We start from the raw sequence: 26,769 nt of genomic DNA on the forward strand, positions 1-26,769 counted from the left end.
CACAGATGTGCATTTGTAGATTATGATGATGATTCTTCCATAATAAGATTTTTGACACAGCAAGGTTTTTTGATTTTAAACTAATCCTCTTATGTAACTCAGTTACGTTCTTTCTCTTGCCCTGAATATTAATCTGATTTTCAGATACTCTTCATGATTTTGCTTCTGACTTTTGCATTCCTAGGGATGAGTTGTAAGTGGTTACAATAGTTTTAGATGGCAGTCACCTGACCAAGCCTACTGTCATAATCTTTTGAAGATAATCACTAAAAATATATCTTCCTTAATCTCCTTTGCTGGATAAGAGAGAAAGAGAAGGATTGGTAAGGGCAGTGTGCTGTGAGTAGTAAGCTGAATACATGCACTACAGGTTGCTTTACCTAGCTTCTTCCAAACAGAAATGCCATCTTTCCCCATCTTAAACAGCTTTAGGAAGCTCTGTGGATCAAGTAAAAATGAAGAACTGGTGCTAGAAAAGGTGAAATTCCGAAATTCAGTCAAAAGGATGTCAATTATTGAGGATGGGGATATTGCAGAGGTCTTGTATCTCATTCCTAAGCAGAGCTTGCTGAAGCAACTACCCTACTTGAATCCAGATGATTACTATTTATGTGAGCAGTTATTTGACACTCCTGAGGATCTGGGTAAGTGAGGATTGTCATCAGATCTTGGCTTTTGGTTGATGCATATGCTCAATTGTTTTACAGTTAGCTGGGTTTGTTTTGTATAGCAGCAAGATACTTTATGGCAGCAAATGTGCTCAGGTGTGGAGAAATATTTTGTCACTGACAGAGAGGAGGGAAAGAAAAACAAGAAGTTAAATTAGAATGTGAGTAGTCAGAAGCAGCTGATGGATAAATGTGCAGCTCTCTTTATGTGGCCATTCTGGGATGAAGTGGGCCTTAATCCGTAGAAATACTCAAACTAGAGAAATACCTTTAGAGAGCAGTGGTAGTGTGGTATGTGTTCCAGAGCAGTGCTATGGGTTTTATGAAACTGTATTCCCTTTCATTTGTTTGAAACCCATTGCCAAATAGTTTCATTTGGAACTGCCTCATTCTTGCATTGAAAGATGTCTTCCTGTGTTCACCTTCTTGTCACTTAAGAGTTTATTAGATGTCTGTTGTATCTTTTATCCTCCTTTTCTAGGCTAAGCAGTCATAATTTATTTAAATGCTCTTTGTGCCAGAACCAGTCCATGCCTTTGATTATCCATTTTACCTGAATTTTTCTAATGCTATTATAACCCTTGAAGAATTGGGGACCAAGCTGTATTCAGTGTGTAGCATAATGTGGGTATGTGTACAGAGTCATAACAATGCTCTTTGTTCACCTCAGTAGTTCCTACAATTTCATTTGTGTTTTTAATTAATATTGAACACTGGCATATTTCTTCATAGAGCTATTGGGGGTGGGAGGACTTATATCTGGAATTCATCAGCTTAACCAATTTGTTACAATCTGTTAAAAATTTAAAAAGCACAAACACTTCTCTGGAAACTCCAATCTATGAAATTGGCTGTAGGTGTTCATCTGAAGCTATCAGATAAATTTCAGAGTTACTCCCTTCTAGGTCTTGTTTTATGGACCTGAGTTTTGATAACCCAAAACATGATTCTTCCAGGGTGATGTGCCTGAAATTTTGCCTGTACTTAGTAGATCCAGAAAATTTGTCACTGTTGAGCTCCTCAAAATGTTCATACTGAATAATTGTATATGGGAGGCAAGTATTATTCCAGCATCTGCTTTTGAGTTTCTTGTTTCATCAGCACCACATTAACACTTAACTCTTCTGTGCAAATAGCTTTTTGCTAGTCAACTCTGCACCCAGTGAACATCACGTTGTAAGAGTATTAGTGGCCAAACCCCATCTGCTGTTTTGGATAGCTGCTGCTTCTGAGTAATCAGTTATCTTAAAACTGAAATTTTAAATAGGGTGTTGCTAAAACATGAGGCAAATATATAATATGGCTGTGAACCAGAAAAAGCAACTCATTCTGCCTTGCTACCCTCCATTTTCACGTTTCACGTTTGTATTCTGGAGAAAACTTCTACAAACGACTCAGGCATTTTAACAAATCACAGTTTAGGAGAGAAAATTAATTGAATGGAGAGTGAATTAATTGCATTGATCAGCTGTATGATCGATCCATGCAGGACTCCAGAGAAATTCTTTGCCTTTGTATAAGGCTGGGAGCCACCATTTTGCACAGGTGTGAGCAATCAAGAAGATAGTGGGACAGATTCTGATTAGCTTTATGCTGCAATAAATAATGCAAATAACTACTGGGGCTTTCTTTCATAGAATCATAGAATCAACCAGGTTGGAAGAGACTTCCAAGACCATCCAGTCCAACCTATCACCCAGCCCTAAGCAATCAACTAGACCATGGCACTGAGTGCCTCATCCAGTCTTCTCTCGAATGTCTCCAGTGATGGTGACTCCACCACCTCCCTGGGCAGCACATTCCAATGGCCAATCACCCTCTCTGTGAAGAACTTCCTCCTCACATCCAGCCTAGACCTCCCCTGGCACAACTTGAGACTGTGTCCTCTTGTTCTGCTGCTGGTTGCCTGGGAGAAGAGACCAAACCCCTCCTGGCTACAACCTCCCTTCAGGTAGTTGTAGACAGCAATGAGGTCACCCCTGAGCCTTCTCTTCTCCAGGCTAAACAGTCCCTTTTCTCCTACAGTTCAGGTACTGTCTAATAGTATAGTTCTTGTGGTCCTGATTTCCTGTGCCATGAGTAATGCTTAGTTGAAAGGCTGCAACTTGCCTGATGTCTTGGCTTTACTTAAATTACAAGAATTGATATCAGAATCTCACCTGCATAGAATAAAAGTGTTGGAATGGTTATTGAAAACTGCTTGGTTGTGAAAGTTGTACATGACTTTAAGATGTGAAAATGTCTGAGTCTGTCTCATAGGCCATGTGCCTGCTTGGGGATTATGGTGCCTCAAGTACTACAAGATTTAGCAGTTTATAAACCCTGCTGAAAGACAGTTTGCTGCCTGTATCTGGCTTTACAAACAGAGATTAGAAATTATGCTGTTTAAGGTATTTGGAGACTCACTAAATATTTTCCACGCTACTCATAAATAGAACCATAATCATCAGGAAAAGTTCTATATCTCTGGGTTTTGGAAAGTCAGGAATTATCAACAAGCCCAGACATATTTAAGATTTGAGAAGGGAGTCTTTTAAGTCTCTCTGATTTAACCTGTGATCTGCTTTTACTTAGCACTTGTACCATGAAGTTCCATCCCCTTCGTAAGGGGTATGTTGGAGGTTAAACTTGTCTCATCAGGTGAATGGTGGCATAATGCTGACAGTTAAAATACTCTAAAAATTGAAATTAAAAAAATAGTGTTCCCAAGAGGCTCTCACTGCTGAAAAGACCCTCATTCTGCATTTCCCTTGAGATCATTTGGCTAAAAACTGATGAGCCACCTTCCCTGATGAGGAAATGATAAGGGGCTGCTTCCCATAAGAGTGATTGCTGGCCACATGATTTCCTGCAGCAAAATCTGTCGTGGCCTGGAAGGCCTGGTTCAGCAAGTAGCTTTGATTCTATGGTGGCCAGACTCTGATACAAAGGATTCTTTAGAAAAATGTCTGCTATTCAGGACAGTTGGTTGCAAAATGGCAGTGGAATTTTAAAGAGAAAAATGTCTTGGAAGTGTGATGTTGCTTCTAGTTGAGATACTGTCATCTGTCACTTGTACAGATGGCATCTTCTCTACTCTTTCAAACTGATTAGCCTTTGGATACAACAGTGGTATACACCTGAGGAAAAGCAGATATGTGCCATATTATCTAACCAGCCTCCTGTGGGAGTTTAGTAACTGTTTATGTAACAGTCTTAGTTTAAAGTAGCACCTGTGAGAATGGCTGCTTGGTTACATCTGTTGGATGTAAAGGAAGACAGAAGGAACCTGAGAGGATGAGAAGGGCATGAAGGGAATCTAGAAAATACAAAAGCAGCTAAGTGATGAGACAGGGAACAGACTGATCTAGTGCAGGAAAATTTAAAGCACTAAGACCATATTTAACCTGCTGGGTAAAACGCTGGCTGAATGGCTGGACTGTTGTGATGAATGAACTTAAATCCAGTCAGCAGCCAGGCACAAGTAGTGTTCCCCAGGTATGTGCTCTGGGACCAGTTCTGTTTAATATCTTTATCAAAGATCTGGATGGGGGGTTTGAGTGAACCCTCAGCAAGTTTGCAGAAGACACTAAGTCAGGCAGAGGTGTCGATCTGCTTGAGGGGTGGGAAGCTCTACACAGGGATCTGGACAGACTGGATCAATGGGCTGAGGCCAATGGTACAAGATTCAAGAAGGTCAAGTGCCAAATCTTGCACTTGGGTCACAACAACCCCATGCAACACTGCAGGCTTAGGGCAAAGTGGCTGGAAATCTGTCCTTAGTAACATGCTGTAACTGTTGACCAGGCCTCAGCTGGTCAGGCAGTGGGACTAGATGACCATTATAGGTCCCTTCCAAATGAAATCCTTCTTTCTCTCTCTCCCTGAGGAATGGGGAGGGGAAAAGAAGGTCTGATTTTTCTGGGTGTATGCTTGCAGGGAGGAGAGGTCCAAGAGCTAAAAGTGATGATATGAGGGAAGACACAGAGAGAGGGTGTTCATTAAAAGAATGGGCTTTACATATTTTAAATAAAAGTTCCAGTTATAAAATGCATAGACATTTTAATCTTTACCCACTCTTTTACATCTAAATTCCTACACAATGCTTACTTGCATTAGTAGGGTTTTCTTGCTGTGTTAGGGCAAGAAAGCTAGAGCCCCAGCTAGGGAAACAAATGGGCACTGCTGTGTGCCCTCTTTTCCATTCTTAGGACCAAGAAGTGCTCAAGATCACCCTAAAGACTGCTGTTTCTTTAACACCAGTCCCTGTGGTGATAAACACAGAAAAGAGGAAGGCACAGATGGAAAAGAAGAATTACAATTTTAGTCTTTGATCTTCCCTGCTAATGGTCTTCATAGTAGCTCCCCACAGAATGTGACCTCCAGCCATAGTGTTTTAATGGTGCTCTGTCAGGTGCCCAAAGCTAAGCAATTTTGAATGACACAAGTGGTGATATGAGGGAGAAAAATCCAGGTTCTTTTGGCATTGTAGTAGGTGGTACTCTTGATGTGCTGAGAGGTGCTGAACAGACTGCTCTTGTGCTTCAGATAAAGTGGTTCTTCCTTTCGATAGCTTTTCAGATGGGTTCCTTCAAGTGAGTGTTCTCTCCTGGCCTCAGTCCCTATAATTTATTTATTTTTAGTAATGTTTTCTTATATGATTGGATAGGAAGTATGCTTTTAGTTTGTGGTGATCAGGTTTGAGAACATTTTGTCATTCTTCTACAGGACAATGTCTGAATTCAGAATAGCCCTGAGAAGTCAGCTAGATGGCTTGAAAACACGCCATTGAATTTCAGTGACTGAAAGTATAAAGTGTTGGGCTAGGACAGATAAGAAATGGAAAATAACTGACCCTACTCCAGACAAGTATCTGGAGGATAATGATACTTATCAGTGTCAGTATAGATCGACTGTATAACCCTGCTAAACCAAAAAAAGTAATTCTTTTTCTGGGATGTGTTAGCAGGAGGTTTGTACAACAAGGTAGATAATTTTCCTCTGTTTCTGTTGTCAAAGAGGACTGCTGGACACTTGTCTCTAGGTTTGGACATTGCATTTTGAGAAAGATATGATAAACTGGAAGTAGAAGGCAGTGAGAATAGTATTAGGAAAAAAGACTTGCGAGAAAGATTAGTAGAATTTGGTTTTCCTCAATCTGAAAGAGTGGAGATAAGTGAGGGATTTGGTCAGTCTTCAGATGAATAAGGGGTTGTCAAATGGAGACGTGCTCTGCAGTGGCCAGAGAAGCACATGCAAGTATGCTTGTAAAAAATACTGTGTAGTGGGTTTGTGTTTGAGTAACACGTTTAGCTGAAACTCCCTAATAATCTTTGCTTCTGTAAATATACACAGCTAGCTTGATATTTTCTTTTTTTTCCTATTTAATTAAATTTAAAACTAAAAGGTAATCACTTAGGACCAGTTCTTCATCCTCCACCCATTTGCAATATGTCTACTCCAATTTAATGCTGCTACGTTTTTTTACTTAAAATATTTGAACATTTAACGTCTCCTTATCTCTTCATTTCCTAGTTCAGATTCCCATTTGCTGTGAAGGAAGTTGTTGCCACTGTTCAAGATCAAACCTAGCTAATTTGCCTAGTGGTACATCAGTGGTTTAGCATTAATCTGCATTAACATAGCATGGTTTGGAGCAACTGAATTCAGCCTGTAGGGCTCATTGCTCCTTTTCTGCCTAAATTCTTTATTATATGGTGTCCAGTAAAGAACAAAATTGCAGTTTCTACTGTTATTAGATGCTATCAAGAAAGATGAGCAGCCTTCAAGTACCAGGGGGTCTGCAAGAAAGCTGGACAGGTGATAGGACGAGGGGGAACAGCTTTAAGTTACAAGAGGGGAGATTTAGACTGGATATTAGGAAGAAATTCTTTAGAGTGAGGGTGGTGAGACTCTGGAACAGGTTTCCCAGGGAGGTTGTGGATGTCTTCTCCAGTGGAGGTTGTCAAGTCCTCCGGTGTTCAAGGTCAGGTTGCACAGGGCTCGAGCAACCTGGCCTAGTGGAAGTTGTCCCTGCCTAGGCTGGGGCAGCTTGAACTAGATGATCTTTAAGGGCCCTTCCAACCCAAACCATTCTGTGATTCTATGAAATCAGCTTTAAGAAGAAAGAAATAATGGAAAATTTTGTGGTTTCCTCTGTGGCTCTATTCATAGGCAATAGCCTATGAATACACACTGCAATAGCAGGGTCAAGGTTGTTAAGGGGAATTGAAGCAAAGATCTCATCGGCTCTGTACTCTCTAATACTGACCAGCACAGGCAGATCTGACTGGAAAGAGTATTGCTGCTACACATCCCCCACTGTTTACAGGGACTCCTGCCTTTGTTCTGTATCTGATTGAAACTTCCTCTCCTGGGTCTGTCATTTGCAGTTGTATAACCTTGGTATTTTAATCAAACAACCGACAGAGAAACGCAGTCCCCGTGCTGGGCAGGCTAGAAGCAGGAGAGCAGGTGTGGCTTGTCCTCCACTGCTTCAAGTGCCAAGAGAGCAAGCGACCCACCGTCTGGGGGGTTCAGAGCCACCACAGCCTCATCCAGGCAGGAAAGGCGCAGGTAAATATGAAAAGGAAGCTGATTGGAGATTGAAGAAGTTGTAACCTTTCTGTCAGTGGATAAAATACTGGTGGCACTGGGATGGGGAAAAGAGAAATAGGAATTCTTATTTCTTCTTCTCTGACAGCCATTGTTTGGATCTTCTCTGTGTATCCAAAAGGTGAAGTAGCAGGAAGACTTAAGAGCAGTGAGAAGGTCTTGGGAAATGGCCGTCCTCACTCCAGTTTTGATATTGGGGCATGGAGGGAGTAGAAGAGGAGAGAGAGAAGCTTGGTACACAGTCTGTTCCCTTGCTGCTTCCGTTCCCATACATCCCTCATGTACTGGTTGAGGAGAGGTTGAATAGTAATTGCTGTTGGCTCCTTCTCCTTTCTGTCTGAGAGGTTAGGATATCAATTAGTAGACGTTTGTATACAGAGACCTTAGAAGTGGCTTTTAGTTTAAGAAAATGATGGATGTTTAGTAGACCTCTGTGGGGTTCTTTTTTTTTTTTTTTCAGTAAAAGGTCAAATAATGGAAGGAGAAGGGAAGGAAGGGAAGTAGGAATGCTCTTCACCCAGGTGATGCAGACAAGGTGCAGCTGAAGGGGGAAGAAGACAATATTACAATGGGAGATTTTGATTACAGTTTTTTTTTTATTATTATCCTGCTTGTGATTTTTCGGTTGCTTTCCTTTAAAGAGCAAGTCTTTATGGTGGGATGCAGAAAAAATGTGGTACCAGGAAGTGTTTATCACTAATTTGTTACCATGTGGATTGGGGGATTGGGGGGGGTGGGGGGTGGGGGGGGGTGCCTATGGTTTTTTCAACATAAAATATAGAAGCATCAAACTGTGAAATGCAAAAAGTATAAACCCAGCTGCTTAGCAGTCTGCATCAGTACTTGGAAGATTCAGTGCTGTTTGTTTATTTTTTAAGTTAGCAAACTCTCCTTTAAGATATGTGCCTCTTTCCTTTGGAACAGAGGCAGTAAGCCGTTTGGTTTGATGTAAATTAACCGTGAGCAAACCACCTTCTGAAGCAGCAGCAGCAGCAAAGTAGCTTTTGTAGTTCTCTTTCAAACATTCCAGTCAGTGCAGAAGCTGGAATCAGTTCTGCCTACTCTGTTTTCAATAACAATTCGTTATGTCTGCTTAGTAATTTTATGATGATCCTATTGAAATAGCAACAAACAATTTAAAAAGAAAGCTTCAAGTGTATTAGCTTTTACACGCTGAACCAAGTGACCTCCCTAGCTAGGAGATAAAATCACAGCCATCAAAAGTTACAGAAGCTGGAGCAAGGAGATAAAAATTTACGTTGCTGTAAAAGCTTGTTTGAATATATTAGTATTACACTGTGTAACCAAGTTTTATCTACATGGAAAGCAAATGTTTTATATTTTTTTAGAGTTCTATTTATAGTTTATTATGGAATCAGAAGAAAAGGAGTTTGTCATTTGTCAGTGTGAAAATTGATTGGTTCAGTTTAAATGTGAGGGTGATACATATTCAGTGTCCACATGACGAGTTGCCTCATCTACAGGGATCATGGACTTGCATTGTTGTATGCTTTGCTGTATGTTGTATTGCTCAGGCTTATACTAAAGGCTAATGCCTAAAGAGATACTCTGTCACATCTCTAGAGACTGCAAAACAAAGACCTTATTTCTTTGCTCTGCAAATTAGCTGATGGCAGGAAGCTGCTTCGATTTGGTGTTTCATGGACCTCTGACGGAGAAGCTCTTTAGACTAGTGAGCCTTTACTACACTGCTGCTGACTTCACTGAGCCAAAAACCCTCTAGACAGGCTGTGGGGCTTATTCTGCAGAGTTAATCCAATTCTGAAGTGGATTATCAATATCAAATCTCCTTAACCTTAGGCATGCACAGTAAAGCATGACACTTGCATATATGCTCTCCTGTTGGGGATTCCTGCCTTCATGCAAGCTATTTGTATTTTTCAGCAGTAATTGTGGTAATGTTTATGGTAATGGTTACTGACAGTAACATAACTCATACACAGCAACAGTACTGTCTATGATCATGATTTGGTTAGATGAATTCAATTTATAGCAGGTGAGTAGTGATGAATTTATATGGTAGTTATTTTAAAAAATACTGAGTTTAAACCACTGCCACTAGAGTATATTGCTGCACTGTATCTCAGTTCAGTGTCAAGTATGTGTGCATAGTGTGAAAGTTCACGCAGGTGTTAGGAAAGCATGATCTCCTTTCTAAGGATTAGCAATAACATAAGCACTTTGGAAGCCAGTTGTTCTATCAATAATATAAACGTGGGGTCAGAGGTAAATGTTTGTACATACCTGCAGTCAGATTACCCATCAATGAGCTTTGCATATTTTTGAGGTCACTGCAAAAAAAAAGGACTAGAATGTAACCATCTTTTCTCATCTGTTTCTAAAGAAAATATGGAGGTTTCAGGAGCTGTGTATTATAGGCTTCTTAATGTTCAGAGCAAAGCCAAGTGTCTTAGTTTCCTTATTTTGTTTTGCAGTAAATGAGACATTACTCTTACTGTTTAGTCTGCATTTTGCAGACTCTTATTGTAATGCAGAATAACAGCCTACTAAGAAAATCTTACCTGCAAGAAGTTCAGAAAGGCAAATATTTTTTAAGAAATCTAGACCTCTTAATACATCAGAACCTGAGAAATTTTTCCTGAGGTGTCTAATTTGAAAGAACATTACATGATTATGTTAAAAAAGCACCCAACCCCCAGATCCTGGCAGGTGGGAATGAATGTGCACTCTGTATTTTGCTGAATTAAGTGATTGATGTGTTTGCTAAATTTCAATTTCATTTTGCTTTAAAGGAATGATGGCAAACGATTGTAAACACCAATACTGCAGACTGTTTGTATTCAAAGTAGCATGACACAAGCTACACAGAAAAGCCCCAGCATAGCAGAAAAGCTGTGGGTAGGACCCAGGCCATCAGGCACTGCTTGTTTCAGGATCAAATTTATCAGGAAGGATAATGTGATTATCCCAAGATGCAGGATTGCAGGACCATAGTGCATCCTCAGAAAGAGCCACATTCCTCTCTGGTGGGTCTGTGTATGTTCCACCTAACTGTTTAAAACTTGTGATAGGACAACACAGAGGGTCTGTGGTGATGAGGTCAGTCTGTGGAGCCTTCGTAGCTCCTTAACATCATACTAGTACCACACAGGGCAGTGTGGTGAGGAGATGGGGTTAAGGAGAGTTTAGCAGCCTGAGAGTGTTGCACAGGCTACAGTGTGAAGTCATACATCAGAGCAAAAACTGTGGAGGGTATGGAAAGAAAGCTTTGGAGGATAATAGATTTACTAAGGGGTACTGTAAACCTGAAGAGACAAAAGAGCAACATGTTCAATGGCAGCCTTACTAAACACCTTATGTCTTTTCTCAGGAGCAAACACCCAGCTATTCACACATAGTGTCAGGAACAGTTTTGTCAGGTACAGGCTAAATTCTGCTCAGCAGTGTGTCTGGGTGAGGCTGACAAACTCCACTGACATCATCAGCTTTGGCCCACTTGGTAGCTTGCCTTTTACACGACAGTCCTTAAGAAGCACAACTGCCTGGGCTGTTTTCAGAAGATGGAAAATATGTCAATTGTCCAAATAGCTTAAGGGAGAGGCATCAGAGGACTAGATTGCTGGGGCAGGGTGTGTTCAAGAGAAATGGAAACCAGGAAAAACTGAATTGTATGGCAATCAGGAAATTCTGAATTGTATAGCTTTTGAGAATGCTTAAACTGGAAACTGTAGGCTTCCCCATCAGGGCCCTGGACCACTGCTGGGTCACAGGTCTTTTGCAAGAAATCCCATGTCAACATTATCAGTTTCCCTCTGAGCAGGCACAGTTAAAACAGGATAACAATTAGAGCCGGTCACCTTTTCTTTAAAAGCATGAGAGGAATCATAGAATCAACCAGCTTGGAAGAGACCTCCAAGATCATCCAGGAGGACCTCCTTCCTGGAGAAGGGACTATTTTGCAAAGTGCCATAGTCAAGACTTTATAGAAACGATGGCTCTGAGCTGACCTAGGCTGGACAGTGGTTAAGCTGTGGAAGCCTGTGGCAGGCTTTCTTGTCAAAATTGTTTGTGCCAGGCTTTTTGCCAGATGCAAGGACATTAAAGAGAAGGTATTTTCCTGGATGTTATTTATTAGAATGACTTTTCCCCTTTCTCTTTCTGTTTTCTAGTAGACTGCTTCCTTCCTTGTTTGATGAACTAGACATATAAATTGATTTTGAAGAAACTGTGTAAAAACGGTGTGCTGATGCTTCTAAGCCATGATCTCATCTGTGAGGAATGAGAGCAAGATAAAATTATGAAAGCCAGCTTTTAAAATGAGAATAGCAAATCTTAAATCATGGCTAAACTGCTTAGTGTACTTTTCCAACATTATCAATGTGCAAGAAAAAGCAAAACAAACTGGTTTAACTCTTTCCCTTTCTGGAGAGATCTCAGTATGACTCTCATGCCTTTTGCTGAATGCACTGGCTGTCTTTCATCACAAAAATAACAGTGACTTAAGCATGTTGTGTAGCTGTAGTGTACTCATTGCAACTCTACCACCCACACTGTGTTCGAGGGAGACTTTCATTTGTACAGTGCAAAAGGTTATTTAAAGAAAAAAGATTCTTTTTCTTTCCTTTCAGTCACCTCCATGTAGCAATAAGTACCAGGGATTTGTTTCTAGAGTTGATATCTGTTTAGCTTTTATCTCCAGTTTAGGCTATCTGAGCAGATTCTGCATTGTGCAGCAGGGTAAATTTTAGTCTTCAGGCTTAAAACAATATGATTAAAACCAAAAACCACCCCAGTGTAAGAAGATGGTATTTACAATACCAGCCTCTGCTCTTGGTATCTCTTTTCTCCAGGAGTAAATGACATTTGACTCGTAAATCTCCAGTATAATTTACTGCAGTCTGTACTTTTTTATTTCAGTACCTAACATTGTGGCTTTCCGTGGCTGAATGAGGTGAGGAAAGGCTTCTATTCAGCTGTGGGTGAGATGAGATACAGCAGTGCTAATCTCTAGCACATGTGAAAAATGGATGTAATGAACCGAGGGAACAGAAAGTCCAGATACCGGCAGGCAGCTTCCCTGTCAGCCAGCTGTGGGAACAAAAAATGACTTATGATCATTGCAAGCCTTTGCAGCATATCTGAGGGTCACAGGAAGGGGTTAACAGGATCCATGCATGTGTATCCACAGGCTGTGCTCTGCACATTAGATCAAACATTTATGAATGAAGGTCAGATGTGCCCCTTCCAAGGGGCCGTCCCCTAAATGTTTACAAAATACTGTTTGAAAAAGAGCTCAGCCTGGCTGAGTTACAACCTGACATCTCTAATGTGTCAGAAATGTGACATAATGGATTATGCCTCAGCATTGGTGGGGTTCAGCCTGGCTCCCCAGCTGAGCCTCAGATGCTATTAATAGTAACACACTGAGTCACAGAAGCAAGAATGTCAGACTGCCTGAGCTGTGCTTTTCTTACATGTTAGGCTGCTAACAATAGAAAGCCAGCCTAGATTTGTTAGAATAGAATAACTATTTTTTTTCCATGCATGTGCCTGAATCTGTGTCTCTCTTTCTCTCTCTCTCTTTCTTAGTTATTTATTTATAAAAGAATGTCACTGAATATGAAAAGTCTTTTGGGTGAGGCAGACTGGCTTGTTTCATTCCTTTCTGTCATTCTGGGTGGCATTTATACAAAACATTTAGAATTTATTTACTGCAAATATTTTTAACACTGTATGCCTGCTCTGATATTTTTTCCAGCAGGTATCAGCCATCTGCTGCTCTGTCTGGCTGATGCCTACAGCTTGTTTCTTTATATTAATTTCTCTCTCCCTACATATAGCAGCATTGAGAAGAAATTCCCCTGTGGAGGTGTAAGCTCCAGTTCAAGTCCAGCTTTCAAAAAAATAGGGGTTCTTCCAGCTCTGGGCTGAACAAAGCGTTTGCTTTAGGATGCAGGATAACTGTAATTGCACTGATGTGATATAACCTAAAGCACATTTGGCACTGAGTTCTGCTCAGTTTGAAGCTATAGCCCACTGAATCTGCCCATAATCTAGCCCAAAATATCTTTATATTTGACCCAGTTCTCTGCTACTGAGATCGTATCTGTGTTTGTCAAGGAATTCATTTCCCTTTGCATTTTCTCCACCTGTAAACCCCAAATGCTGAAACTTACTGGCCAAGCAAAGGAGTGATGGCATAGGTTTGTAGTGGTGAAGTCACTGGTAGCTAGCTAAATGCAGGAATCAAGTCAGCTATAAATAAGGGAAAAGTGTCATACAGTCATAATGATAGAGGGTCCCAAAGAAATCTTGATAGTGGCAATACCTGTGCATTTAAAATAATATGTGAAGTGCTTTTAAATGGGCATTGAGGGGTTTGATTAATCCTATTTCCAAACTTACTTCATACCTCTGAAGAAAAGTATGCTTATAGAAGACAAGCTTTGCTTCTCACCTGAGTCTGACCTGCATCTTTTAATAGAAAACAGAACTATTCTGAATCTTGCTATAGGACAATGAGACTTGGCAGTATTGTAAATGACTGATATGTTGTTGAGTTTTGTTTTTAACATCATATTGCTGATCTGTCTTTTCTAAGGCAGAGTTTAGTGTCTAGAAAACCATAAATCAAAAGGTTAGTTTGATGCCCAGCTCCACCACTGGTGCTTTGTATTGTTGGGGGTGTTTTGGGGGATGAAATTCACATCAAAGTGCTGCTGTTTCAGCACACTGCTCTCGGTTCCATGAGTACTTATGGATATCATCTCAAAAGGAATAACATAAGAGGTATTGTAGTTTACCACTATTTGGTATTTCAGAATACAGTGTGTACCTTGACTCACAGCAAGGATTTTTGTCTGTGATGCTCCCTGGCTACACATCTAAACCCAGATGCTCACTGAGCAATGACTGTTCTCATTTTTATTATTTTTGTTGTTACTTTAAGGTAGTGAATAGAGTCAGTGCTCCCACAGGTTATATGGTTATATAGGTTGCACAGGTTATATGGTACTCTCTTCTGTACTATGGTCAGAAGGCATGGAGAGACTATTTATAGCATGTTTTGTGGTCTACTAATTGGCATTTGGTAGCAGCTTTAAAGTGAAACCAGGAGCGCATAAAACAGTTCTCTCCGTAGAAATGCCATTGTGCCACAGCCTGCCTCAGTGCTTGCCTGTGTTCATCTTTTATTTCTCTTCTTGATCCTGGCTCTGTTTGAGTAAATAAAATAGCAGGAGACTTGGAAACCCCACTTGAGCTTTCTGTGAGTGTTTGACCAGCTCTCCTCTCTCGCATCTTCTCGCTGGCAGTCTTTTGCCAGTCATTCGGAAGCCAATTACATTGCCAGCTCGGTTCTGCGAGGGCAGAGGAATGCAAGGTAGTGTCAGAGGCTGGAAATGAGGGACAGTGGAATTCAGCATTTGTTCCACAGCAGCAGCTGTAGCTGGTTGTTTCAGCACAAGGGGCAGAGTCCGCATGCAGGGTGTGAGCTGCCACTAGCCAGAGGAAAAGACCCCAGTGGAAGAAGATAAGAGGCACAAGAAGGAAAGAGACAGTGACGAGCAATCCAGCGTGATCAGATCTTGGGGGAAATCCAACCAAGGGAAAGAATTCTCTGGAATAAGCTGCCTTTTTTTTTTGTTATTCAATCCACCTCAGCCAAACACTGCTGGAAAAAGGATTGTGTTTAAATTACTTCAACTAATTCTTGCTGCTCCCACTACGAAGACAATTTGTTTGCCATGGTGAGAGAAAAAGGTAATTATGTTTATTGATAGACTGGAGTTGAAATAGCCTAACGTGCCAGCCAGGGTCACCTAAGGTTTAAACCTTCAAATTTAAAACAAAAAATGCTTTGACTGACAGTTAGTGTTTTCCCTTTCTGTAAAACTGATGTGCCAAAACCTGCAATGGATTACACTGATTATCTTTGTACCTGTTTTAGTAAGGGTTAGATATGTAACACACCTAATTTAGGGCATTTGCATAGCTGGGTTCCTTCAGTTTGTACATCTATTCCTTTTTTTTTTATGTGATTTAACTCCAGTTTGCTGTTGATTGTTTTACCTGTATTTGCTACAGTTCAAAGAGCTTTGACCACTGAAGCAGTTAGTTTAAAATTTTAAAGATAAACATTGATATATTCAGCAAGTCTGGACTCATAAGGGTCATATTTTACCTTTTAATGAAAAAATTGAATTTGAATTTTGCAGCAGTAAATTAGATATCAGTTTCAATTACCTGTAAATACCTGGAAATAAAATCTTAAGCCTCACACCAAAGTGCTTGCTAGTCAAAGAATTCTGAAATGGTCATGGGGTCTTTCCTTGTATTAATAGTGGGCTGTAACATTTATTAAATTATGAAAATGTGAAATACATTCTGAATTGTATTTCAGTAGTGGATTGGATGTGAGCTTGAAGCATTACATTATTGCTGAGAGATCTGGGCTCTGTCTCTGTTTTGTGAAAAGGAGGATCTGTGTTCTTTACTTTCGAGGATTCTGCAAAAGATAATCTGGGGTCAATTCCAACTAAGGAAGAAGCAGAAATAAGTAGTGAGCAATTTTCAACTCTGAACACCCACATTAAGCTTTTTCAATGCTATATACGAAGAAAGAAAAAAAGAGTGAATGCAGCTTCATAGATATGTGGATTGAAGTGAGCAGACAGATGCCTTGATAGCTTGCCGTAGCGTGTCAGATGTCAGGAGAGTTCTAGTCATAACCATTACTGATCATTTTTGTTGATGAAAATCAATAGCCCAGCATAAATGCTTTTGGCTACTTAACAGATTCAAGATCTATTCCTTCAGATTTCCAGGATCCAGGTGAACTGTTGACCTGCTACCTCCCCCCCCCCAATCCTTGCACCTGCAGGTTTCAGGATCATTTGAATCAACTATGCTACTCACCTTTCCAGAAAAGTGTATTTTCATCTATCAGAACTGTTGCTTGATTTTAAAATTGGGCTGCTGATTTTCTTGAAGTGTACATAAGCTAGGAGTAGCCTTTTTAGCTCTGCACTCATTTCAATGTGCTTCTGCTCCCCACTCAGCTGATACACAGCTACAGAATACAAGAGTATTCTGTAAAGTCAGTTTTAACATCTTAAACATTGAAAGCTGTCATATACTTGTAAGAAAATTAAAGCAAGCCCATCATTTGTATAAAAAACTTGAGGAAGAAAACCTCCTAGAACCGTGGGGAAAGTTGACAGTGAATGGTTGAAAATGTGTGAAAAAGTTGCTTCCTTTCTTCCTCCCCACCAAGTTCAATCCATTATTTACAGTGGCTATTAATATTGATGTTGGATATAAATGTTTTTCTCTTCACACAGATAGAGAACTAAAATAACTAACTGCCTTCTTTATGCCATATCTCATGACTGCAGAGTGAGAAAGGATAGCATCTGCTAAGTGTTTTGCTTTTCTACTGTATTACTTTCAAATAATCTCTCTAGCAAAGTTCTTTTTCATTATTTCTTGTTCTTTTTTTTCCCTTTTTTGCTCTTCTTTTTTTTTTTTTTTAACTTTCCCCCATGCCCTCTCCCCCATTTCTGTCAAAAGGTCAGGAGTTACTGATATTTTGAAGCTGCTACAAGTACTGCTCTCCAGAGTGGTACTCTTGCAAAATGCAGGGCAGTGTAATACAGCTGGTACCCTCTCTTTCAGCTGGAATTGCTGTTTGGACAGGCTGAAAATGCATTCAGTCCAGTGTCATTTCATAAACATGTTAACTAGGCACTGGAGGGACTGGTTCCAGAAAGAAAAAAAAAATGCAATTCCAATTCACTGAATTGCAACACAGTTAGTAACAGTTTTTAGCAAATTAGCATGCTTCATTATGCTCATATTGTAGAATGGTTGCAGTGTCTGCCTGGTTAGTTCATGCACAACAAAAAAATTCCTGAGGCCAGGGTGTTTTCTGCTGACACCAAATGGCTCTTCCTAAATCATGTCTGACTGATACCACATTTCCATGTCTCTGGCTGTGTACTTACCTATTTCCAATTATGAGCCCTTATTATCTAGTTACTCAGCTAAATTATTATCACTGTGTTGCATCTGAGGGCGACTTTCTCTCTTTATATCCCTTGACAAAAAGTTTACATGTGCATATGCATGCCTTGTTATTAATTCTCTTCTGCAGTTTAAAGCCCATATGGAATAATCTGCGTTCTTGGTGCTGCTGTGTTGAGGTCGATGTGTGAATTGTGAGCCTGCTGGCCATGTTGCTGGGGGATTTAACTGTGGCAGCATCATCTTTTCCTAAACCAAGGCTTCAGCCCTGATTCTTGTTTTCTTGACCAGTCCATAGGAGGACTCTCCTAGCATTCACCTGACAGTCTGTGACACCATATTGGGAATCAGTTTTGTACCTCATGGTACAAATCTTGGATTAGATCATACATGAGCAAACCCATGAAAGGAGAACAGTGTATATTCATGCCAAAATTCTGCATGCTTGGAGGGGTGAGAGGCAAAAAGAGAAAAGGCTAAAGATTTTTTTTGGATTAAGGAACAGGTACAGAGCCTTTATAATTTCTGTTCTTTATATACTGATTCTGTTGAAGGGCAGGTGCTGGCAGCTACTGGGTACCATTTTGCAGTCAGCTAGATTGTTTCTGTGTTCTCACAACTGTCTCTGTGAGTATGCAATTGGTGCTGGCTTTTCCAGTAAGCACCACAGAAGATGTAATTCAGTAAAATGTTAACAAGTTTTCCTGTGCAATTTAGCCTATGGTCTAATTCAGTCTTGCAGACAGACTTAGTTATCTGGTATTTCTTCTTCATACTTTTGATAACACATGATACCAAGAGTTGGTAAAGCATGGCACTGATAACCCTTAAGGTTCTGACCAAGAAGTTTGTTTTTATGCTTGCAGTAGCTCCAGTCTTGTCTTTGCTTACATTTGCATGGCCCAAGAGCTGTAGTCTCCAAAGCAGTTTTTAATCTAACTTTTTCTTTTGTTGAAAATGGAACTGCTTTAGACAGGATTATCCTTGAAGAGCATGCAAAATGTTACCTGTGTGTTAATTTAAAGGTGTTCTCTATTTTGAACACTGTCTTTCTGTGTACTTGCAATCTTAGTGTCTCTTCCCAGCATGAATCAAGATAATGTTTAATAATGGAGTTTGGGCGCTGACACAGTCTCAGTGTCAGGGTTGTTAATGAAACATAGTCTTGATCTGAACTCATGACTTCGGAACTTTTAACCCCAGGTGACCTGGGAAAATCTCCAAGTTTGTTGCTTTTGGAGCACATGACAAGATTATGCAATCACACATTGGCAGGGGGAGGACTGGGAAGCTTTATTTTCTTTTTGCTTCAGTTTACTTACTTTCAAACTTAGTTCTGCTCCATGGTTTACTTTTGGTGATTGGCATTTGAGGTCTTGTTTTGATTAAGTCAATGTGCTACCTGGTACAAGAATGCCACAGAAAAGGCATTTTATAAATATGCATTTAACTCTTGCTGTTAAAGTACTGAACGATAGAGCAGTTCTGTGTTAGAGACTCTTAAGGTCACCTTGGGGAAGTAATTTGATCTCTCCTTGTGTTAATCTGTAAAATGAGGATAAGAACATTCCTCTTGTCTGCCTTGATTATTTGAATTAGAAGTCTTTGGAGCAGAGTGTTTCTTTTACTTCATTTCACAGCTATGACAAGGAATTCTTAGTCCTGACTTTTAATTACTTCTACTTGGGGGGGGGGGGGTGTGGGAAAGTCCAGGGGTAGGTGGATATCTTATAAACATCTTATTATTTTCTAAAGGGAAAACAGCTGCAAAGGAATTATGGTTTTGTTGGCAAATTTAAGGTGCTACATATATCTCTTTCTAAATTTATTTTTAATACTAGGTTTCAAATTGCAGTTCTGGTGTGCAACATTGATAGTGAGAGAAACAAAAATAACCAAGGAGATGCCAGCTCAGGCACTGCATGTTTGCTGGACTTAGTATTTATTTTGTAAATAGCACTTAGTTCAAATGAGGGTAGAAATACTCATACTCAAAGAGTCAGGCAAGCACAGTGTGCAGCCCTCTCATGCCTTGCCTAATGGCTTCCCCTGTTTCCCAGTAGTGGAATTCCATACATTCCTTGCATACCAGCTGCATATAGGAGCCAGCTCTCTGAGGATATGATGGCAGGTATTTTACACTGAGAAATGGGAGAACTTTAGCTGTTGATCTCACTGGAGGGGAGGGCTTAGTGGTTTTAGTCATTAAATATCAGACCACAGACTTCATGGGCTCAGGTAGCAGTACAGGCAGTTAAGCTGTTCCTCCATCTGAAACAGTGCTGTCGACCAGAAAAAAAAAATTAATTTATTTGCAATTAATGAACTGTTAGTCCTTTTAGTTACTAATGCTGGTGTTGAAAAGAAAAGCAAGCAAACAGATATTGGAAAAACATGCCTTAGCTTCTCCATCCCCTTTCTGTTCTCCACTCCCCTTGCCGCACACTATACTGAGTACCTTTGGTGAGGTGAGGGTGACACAGGAGGCTGGGGTTGGTGCATTCTTGTTCCTTTCATTTTGTTGCTCCTTCTTCCTTTCTGCCCCTGCTTGGAGCACTTGGTTTGGCTCAGGATTTCTTCTGCCATGCTGGCCCTCCTGCCCTGGCATTGTCTCCTGTGTCTCCTCCATTTTTCGACATCTCTGGTGCTCTGGCATCTCTCTTGCATTTCTTCCTGAGTGTCTGCCCTTTCAGTATTACTGCACCTTTTTATCTATATGTCATTCCTGAGGTGCTATGTGCTCCTCTGGTTCTATTTTGATGTGCAATGCTTCCATTTTATCCATTGCTGAGCTGCTCAGAGCCAACAATGACCATCCCAATGCAGTCCATGGCCACCTCCTACAGAGGTCACCACTGCAGCACCCTCACTACCAAAGACCTGCTAGTTAGGTTGAACACAAGTGACTAGACTGCAAATTATATGGTTGTTGTCCTTGGATGAGAATTCAAAAGGCAAGGAGTCTTGGCATGGTGAAATTATGCATGTTTAAAATACATTAGGTTATATATTTTTTTTTCAGAAGGGAGGTAGGAAGCTTAATAGGAAAGAACTTGCAAATCAGGATGATAATTTGGCCTGCTACTGTAGGATAGTCAATTCTTTTCCCCTGGTATGCATTAATTTTTCCATAAAAAGACTATGTTCCATTAATCAAAATGTGCAGTGCCCTTTGGGTGGGAGAAGCCAGAGAACAGCATTTTGTTGTTTCTGGGGGCATCCATAACTGATTTTAAAAGGATGATTTATTTAAAAAGTTGGTTTTTACACCTAGAGAACAGTCAGGATACCCCAAAGGATGACTAATCCCTGCCTTCCTTGAGCCTGGCTGGCTCTCAGGGTCGCTAGGGATCTGGCTGAGGAGAACACTTAGGCACTGTCTTAGCTTATTCTGTTCAGCAGAGTACCTTGTTGAGTCTAATTGAATCACTGGGATTTACGTTAAGTAAGTGCTTCAGTGTTGTCTCAAAGTCAACTCCATGGTTGGAGGCTTTCTGATGGTTTTCTGCAGCATTTTATTAATAGCAGTGATTTTGTGATGTATGTTAACTGTGTTGTGGGGTAAGAGACAACTAAAAGAAAAGAAATAATCCTGGCTTCTGTATGGGCTTGTCATACAGTGCTATAAATCCAGTTGCTACAGATGCCTTGAGCACCTCAGTTGTGTGTGTTATCTGCTATTATGTGCACAGAGACAGGAAAACAGAAGCAGGAAAGCTGAGGAATCTCCCCAAAGCTGTGAAGTGAGAAGTGCTAAAATAAGGGTCAAGCCAAGTAGTGCCAGCTGTTGAGAAGTGCAGTGTTGTTGCATTTATGCTCTAGGAGAGCCTAGCAGACAAGATTCTATAAACAAGGTCAACAAGAGAGCTCTCTAATTCCCACTGCTGTGCTGTGAGCACCAGTTCCGTATCACAGATGTTAGTCGAATCTCCATGGCAGTATTGTGGAACTTTGTATTAGTTCAGGATCTGGTACAGAAACAGATCTTAAAATGTTACCAGATTAAAGAATTGATCCAATATAAATTCAGCCTTGCAGAACAGTGAGGGTTATCTTTTATTACTAGTGGGTGAAACAAGAGCCAGTAGATGGCTTATTTATTCAAAGAAGCAGTTGCCTTTTTTTTCTTTAATTTCCCCCCCCCCCCCTCCAATGGCACCTCAAAAGAGGATTTGGTGGATTTGAGTGTCTGCTTGCTCTGCAGAACTTGAAGTGCTAGCCAGAGGAACAGATTATAAAGTGTGTCAGTCATGAGTGCTTTCTCTGTGATAGACTGTTTACCATATAGCATTAAAGATGATGGACTTTTGGAACATGCTGTTGTTTGTTCTTGAAACAACACACCTCAAGGAAAGTGCTGCAAATGTTTGTAGGGTCTAGGTGCCCACAAGGGCAGTTAACCACAGGGTAGGGTCTCTGAAATGTTTGGTTTATCAGCTCTGTACATTACAAAGTATCCTGGGAATCAGGAGCCACTTGAAGGCTGATGTTGCTCATGGATGCTGCTGTCTGGATTTAGTTTGAGGCTGTGTAGCTCAAAAGTGTTTAGAAATGTAAGAAATGAAAGTGGTACTGAATGATGGGCATTTGCAAGATCCTTGATTGAAGGAGAGTTTCTAAGTGTGGGCAACAGAGCTTCCACGGTTTAAAAACAATGTCTGAGGACAGGTTTCTGCAGGGGTCCTGTACAAAACCCTTGGTGATATGTTGGTGGTAGCTGAGGGGAGATTTTACTGCAGATTCTGTTTTGAAGGATCCTTGTGACAGGCCTGTTTCTGTGCAGGCCTTCCCTTGTTTTCATGCATGAATCAAAACTGCAATACATCATTATGAAGATACCAAAAGGTATCTGAGAGACCACTGTCTTAAATAGGTCAGTGGTGCTCCTTAGACAATCTCATGGTTAAACAGCAGGAGAATTGGTTTTTAAAATTAGCATTCCAATATTGACTTATCTCAAAAGGGAATTTAATTCCTTTTACTGTGTGGAGTATGTGGAGTACTTTTGACAGCCTCCAAAAAGGAAGTATAGGGGAACTTGAACTAGAGTTCCCTGCTGCTGGCTAAAATCCCCACGTGAGTTGCTGTTCAGGTAGCAAAGAGGTGTGTTTGACATTTGAGTGATATTCTGGGTAACCACCACTCAGCAGTAAGCCAGAATTTCCATGCTGTCTGAAAAAGGAATTGCTTTTTCTGCTAACTTCAGCAACTGGCTTTTGTGCAGCCTTGAGGATCCTTGAAGACTTGCAGTGAATAAATTGACAATTTTGTCTATTTAATCTTTTGAGTAAGATTCTGAGATGGACATCAAGTGATGTGCATGAGATAGTTGCTCAGGGTACTCTTAGGAGTGTTTGAATTTCTAATTACTCTTGTCCTCACTTAGAAAATGGCAAACCCAAACTACTCTTTTGAAATAGTGACTGGATCTTTTTGTGTGTGATGGGTGTGTTGAAGGCATAACTGGTGTACTTTGGTTATTCTAGCTGAAGAACTGAGTCTGAGAAGCACATATTATGGTGATAATTGAATAGGATATATAGAAAAGTGTCAGGTTTTCATAGGTTTTCACTTTGTTAATCAAGGAGAGATTAAGACCAGAGAGAGAGGACTGTGGGATTAGTCGTATCTCTCTGGATCTAAACCAGCACAGACTTAGGCTATGCTGTCCTTCTTTAGATGACTTTCTAACATGATCCAGCCCTCATTGCTGTGCTTGCCCTGCTTGCTGAGCTCTAACTTTCATCCCACCAACAGCCCCCCCAAAAAGGAGTGTGAATTATCATGGGGGAGAGCTGCTGGTGCCTTGCTCTGTCAGGATGAGTGCACTGAGCAGCTAGTATGCTCTCACATGTACCCTGTGTCACCATGATTAGCACACTGACTTTTCCAGTGCCAAAAGAGATAGTGTCCTACAGTGCTCTGATTGCTGCTGTGGGCCTGTTTGCATCTGCTATTTTCAGCAGCAGGCTAATTGTAAAGGGGGGAAATAGCAATACTTTTATGGAAAATATCAGAAAACATTTAAAAAATATGGTCGATAAGCAGAAGATTTATGATTTTTTTACAACAAATAGCTACTCTGGTTATATATAGACAGTGAAAATAGTTTTAAGACAAATTGGCACCTTGTAGGAGTAATACAGACAAATTCTTTGCAAGATAGAGTTTTAAAATTATTCTTCAGATATGATCTGAATGGCAATAGTATGAACAAACTACAGTCTAGGAGTTTGCCTTAGCCCTTTTTCATACATGTGTAGGCATGCAGCTCACTTGTACCTCTTTAAGGGAGTGCCTCCTTCTGGGATTTCCTGGAATTCCTGAAGATCCCCGTCTGATACCTGTGCCTAGTGACTGCAGTAACTTCTTTATCTCTTCCTGACAGCTTGGAGGTTTGATTTCAGTCTCAGTCACTCTTCAGTCACCTTAGCTGATAGGATTCTTGCAGATTTAAGATTCAAGAATTGAGTCTGCAGATAAGCAAAATGATGCTGCATTTTACAACCCTTCTTTTTAATAGCTGTTTCAGTAACTTCTCAAAGCTCCACTGTGCTGGGCATTTACAAAAGAGGAATTCCTCAGGGAGTGTGCAGGCTACAGACAGGCTTTACAAACCAAAGGTTAAAGATGTTCACCTCTGCAAAAGCACAGAAAGACAGAGGAAATTACTTTATAACTCTTTACAGAAAGAGCTTGAAAAAGGAGTAATAAGTTAGATCGGGTTCTCAAACTTGGTTCTCTGGAGTCTTTCTAGTGCCTTTCATCCCAGAACAGCTGCTTTCCTCACTTCTTGTACTGTGCACAGTGCTTACCTACCTCTGTTCCATCCCAAGCAAGCAGCTGCACAGCTGGAGTAACAGTACAGCTGCTTGACAGCATCAGAAACTGAAGGGATTTTAATTTCAAAACCTTCATGTTTTGAACTCCAAACGATGGCCTCCAAAGCCCTGTCAGGTGTTACAGAGTGAGAGGGCAGAGAGCACTGCTGCCTGGAGGAAGACTTGGTTGTATTTACTGTCTTGGAAATCTCTAGCATGTTCTACCTTCATTACCAAAAGCAGAAAGAAGCGAAAAAGCCCCCATAGCAGTAGTTCCATGCCATTAAATCTTTGCTCTGTTTTTCATTCTTAATAGTTCTGTCTCCAGCTAAGAAAACACAGTATCCAACTGCAAGTTAGCATTTCAGAGCATGCTGCCTGTATTAGGCCGCTCAAGATAGTGCCCATGCCTGTGCTGCTATGGGCACAGCATGATCTCAGTGCTGTGCAAAAGACCCCAGAGGGTGTGGAGCTAGAAGGCATGGAAATTGCATGAAGTTTGAAGTTACACCTGCTTCAACATCACTCGAGGTTTGTTTGTGAAGGTACACATGCAAATGTGAAAATAACCAAAATTCAGTTTAAAAACAATTGCCCAGATCCTCCTCCTGTTTAAATTTAGAGCAAGCTGCTTTTTACTTCAGTTTAGAGCAGAACTGAATGCAGCAGATTTTGCTGTGACCTCTGCTTTGCAGCATGCTCACAGCAAGGCATTTCCCAGAAGCTTCTTTCTGACTTCCAGTAAAAAGTGAAGTGGTTTGCAGCAGGGACATGGAGTCTTGCCAGGAGGAATCTGCAGCTAAGTGTCACTTACTTTGAATCCTTGATTTCCATACAGTTCTGTGTTCAGGGAGAGAATCATCATCAATGAGGGAGGCTGCAGTATTTATTTTTCTTTATTCAACAGCTGTTACTCTTCAGGTAGTTCCTTTAATTTCCATTTCAGAAGGGTTTGGGGTGTGGTTCTTTCTGGCTGATGCAGCAAACCAAATAATTGCTATTAAACCTTTGTACAATAATCTGCTCTACATAAAGCACGACTGACGAGAGTATTAAACTGCACAGCAAATTAATTCCTTCATTTTACTCAGAAACTGCCTTAGATTTTTTCATGTGAACATTAGGTTGTTATTGGTATTTTTTTATCTCTTTTCTTTCCTAATTGTTTTTTTTTTGTTTCCTTTGTAGATGTGGAATTATTTTGAGATGTCTTGAGAGAATGCAGTAAGGAGTACTCTCAAGCTGGTAGAGTTGCTCAGAGTTTCCATCAATGTAATGCAGTTGCAAAAATTAATGAAATCAGCATTGCATGATTCACAAGGGAGTGTAAGGGTTGACAACAGTTGTGGTGGGATGTCTGTGGAGTGATGCTAGCACAAAGCAATAGTGCAGTAACAAAGACTGTCCTCCTCACAGGTGAATGTGCTATTGAGGTTTTTTCTTGTGCTATTGAAGTTTTTTTTATTTTCTTTTTTTTTTCCCCTCCTGAATTAGACAATATAACCACAGCTGTTCCAGTAAGCAGTGTGTATATTGCTCTGTGTAAGTTGGACATTTAATGGGACTTTGATTGGTCTTATTGGAAACCCAAATGAGCTTAAGAAGGAATTAATTGTTCATGAATTAACCATTTAAGATGGTCTTGTAAGTAAGAGTGGAAATCTCAGCCCTATCTTGAAAAGTTCTTCTGTGTATACCTCATGTTTATACACCTTTATAAGGCTCACCTTTACATATCTCATGTATGTTCATTAATAAAGGGAAAAGCATGTCTTCAGGCAGTGCTCAGCAGCTTTGGAAGTTTAAACTGGAACTTTGGAAAAGTTTTGTTGATCTTTTGTAAGTAGTCTCTAAAACGGTAAAGACTCTGACAGCTTAAATTTCTATAGGTACTGCAGCTCTCAAGAGTTAATCATGAAAAGTGCTGAAGGGATAAAAATAAGACTAAATATTCAAAGAAATTGTTGCACATGTTTGATCTGTAGGTCTGCTTCCAGCATCCCTTTGTTCAAGTGTAGACACTCCAGCAGTTTCATTAGAGGTGGTTTTAAAAAATGTTTCACTTAGTAGCCTGGATACTGCTGGTGGAATGGCATTTCACAGAACCACAGAATGTTAGGGGTTGGAAGGGACCTCAAAAGATTATTGAGTCCAACCCCCGGGCCAGAGCAGGGTCACCTATACCAGATCACACAGGAACTCATCCAGGCAGGTCTTGAATATCTCCAGAGAGGGAGACTCCACACTGTTCCAGTGTTCTGTCACCCTCACAGTGAAATAATTCTTCCTCCTGTTTCCATGGAACTTCCTGTGCCTCAACCTCGACCCACTGTCCCTTGTCCTGCCATTGGGCATCGCTAAGAAGAACCTGGCTCCATCCTCTTGGCACTCACCTTTATGTATTTATAAACATGAATGAAGTCAGCCCTTAGTCTCCTCCAAGCTAAAGAGCCCCTCAGCTCCCTCAGTCTCTCCTCACAAGGAAGATGTTCCACTCCCTTATTCATTTTCGTGTCTCTGTGCTGAACTCTCTCAAGCAGTTCCCTGAGGTCCTTCTTGAACTCAGGGGCCCAGAACTGGACACAATATTCATTTGTTTGAAATGTGTTAGAAGGCATCTGCACCTTGCTGCTGTGAGCTGGACTGATAGATACACTGTGTTTAATCTTACACTAAAAGAT

General features: G+C 40.6%; 1 protein-coding gene across 1 annotated transcript in view; it reads left to right on the top strand.

Annotated features, from left to right (window-relative positions):
• The first annotated feature begins 7,200 nt into the window (after positions 1 to 7,200).
• The window catches only part of ABLIM1 (actin binding LIM protein 1), a 124,121-nt gene continuing 104,552 nt past the window's right edge, over positions 7,201 to 26,769 (top strand). The window contains exon 1 of the mRNA XM_054382205.1: positions 7,201 to 7,223. The gene's annotated coding sequence lies outside the window, so the exon portion shown is untranslated. The remainder of the gene's footprint in view (positions 7,224 to 26,769) is intronic.

The sequence above is a fragment of the Indicator indicator genome, chromosome 7 (genome assembly GCF_027791375.1).
Source record: "Indicator indicator isolate 239-I01 chromosome 7, UM_Iind_1.1, whole genome shotgun sequence".
NCBI lineage: Eukaryota > Metazoa > Chordata > Aves > Piciformes > Indicatoridae > Indicator > Indicator indicator.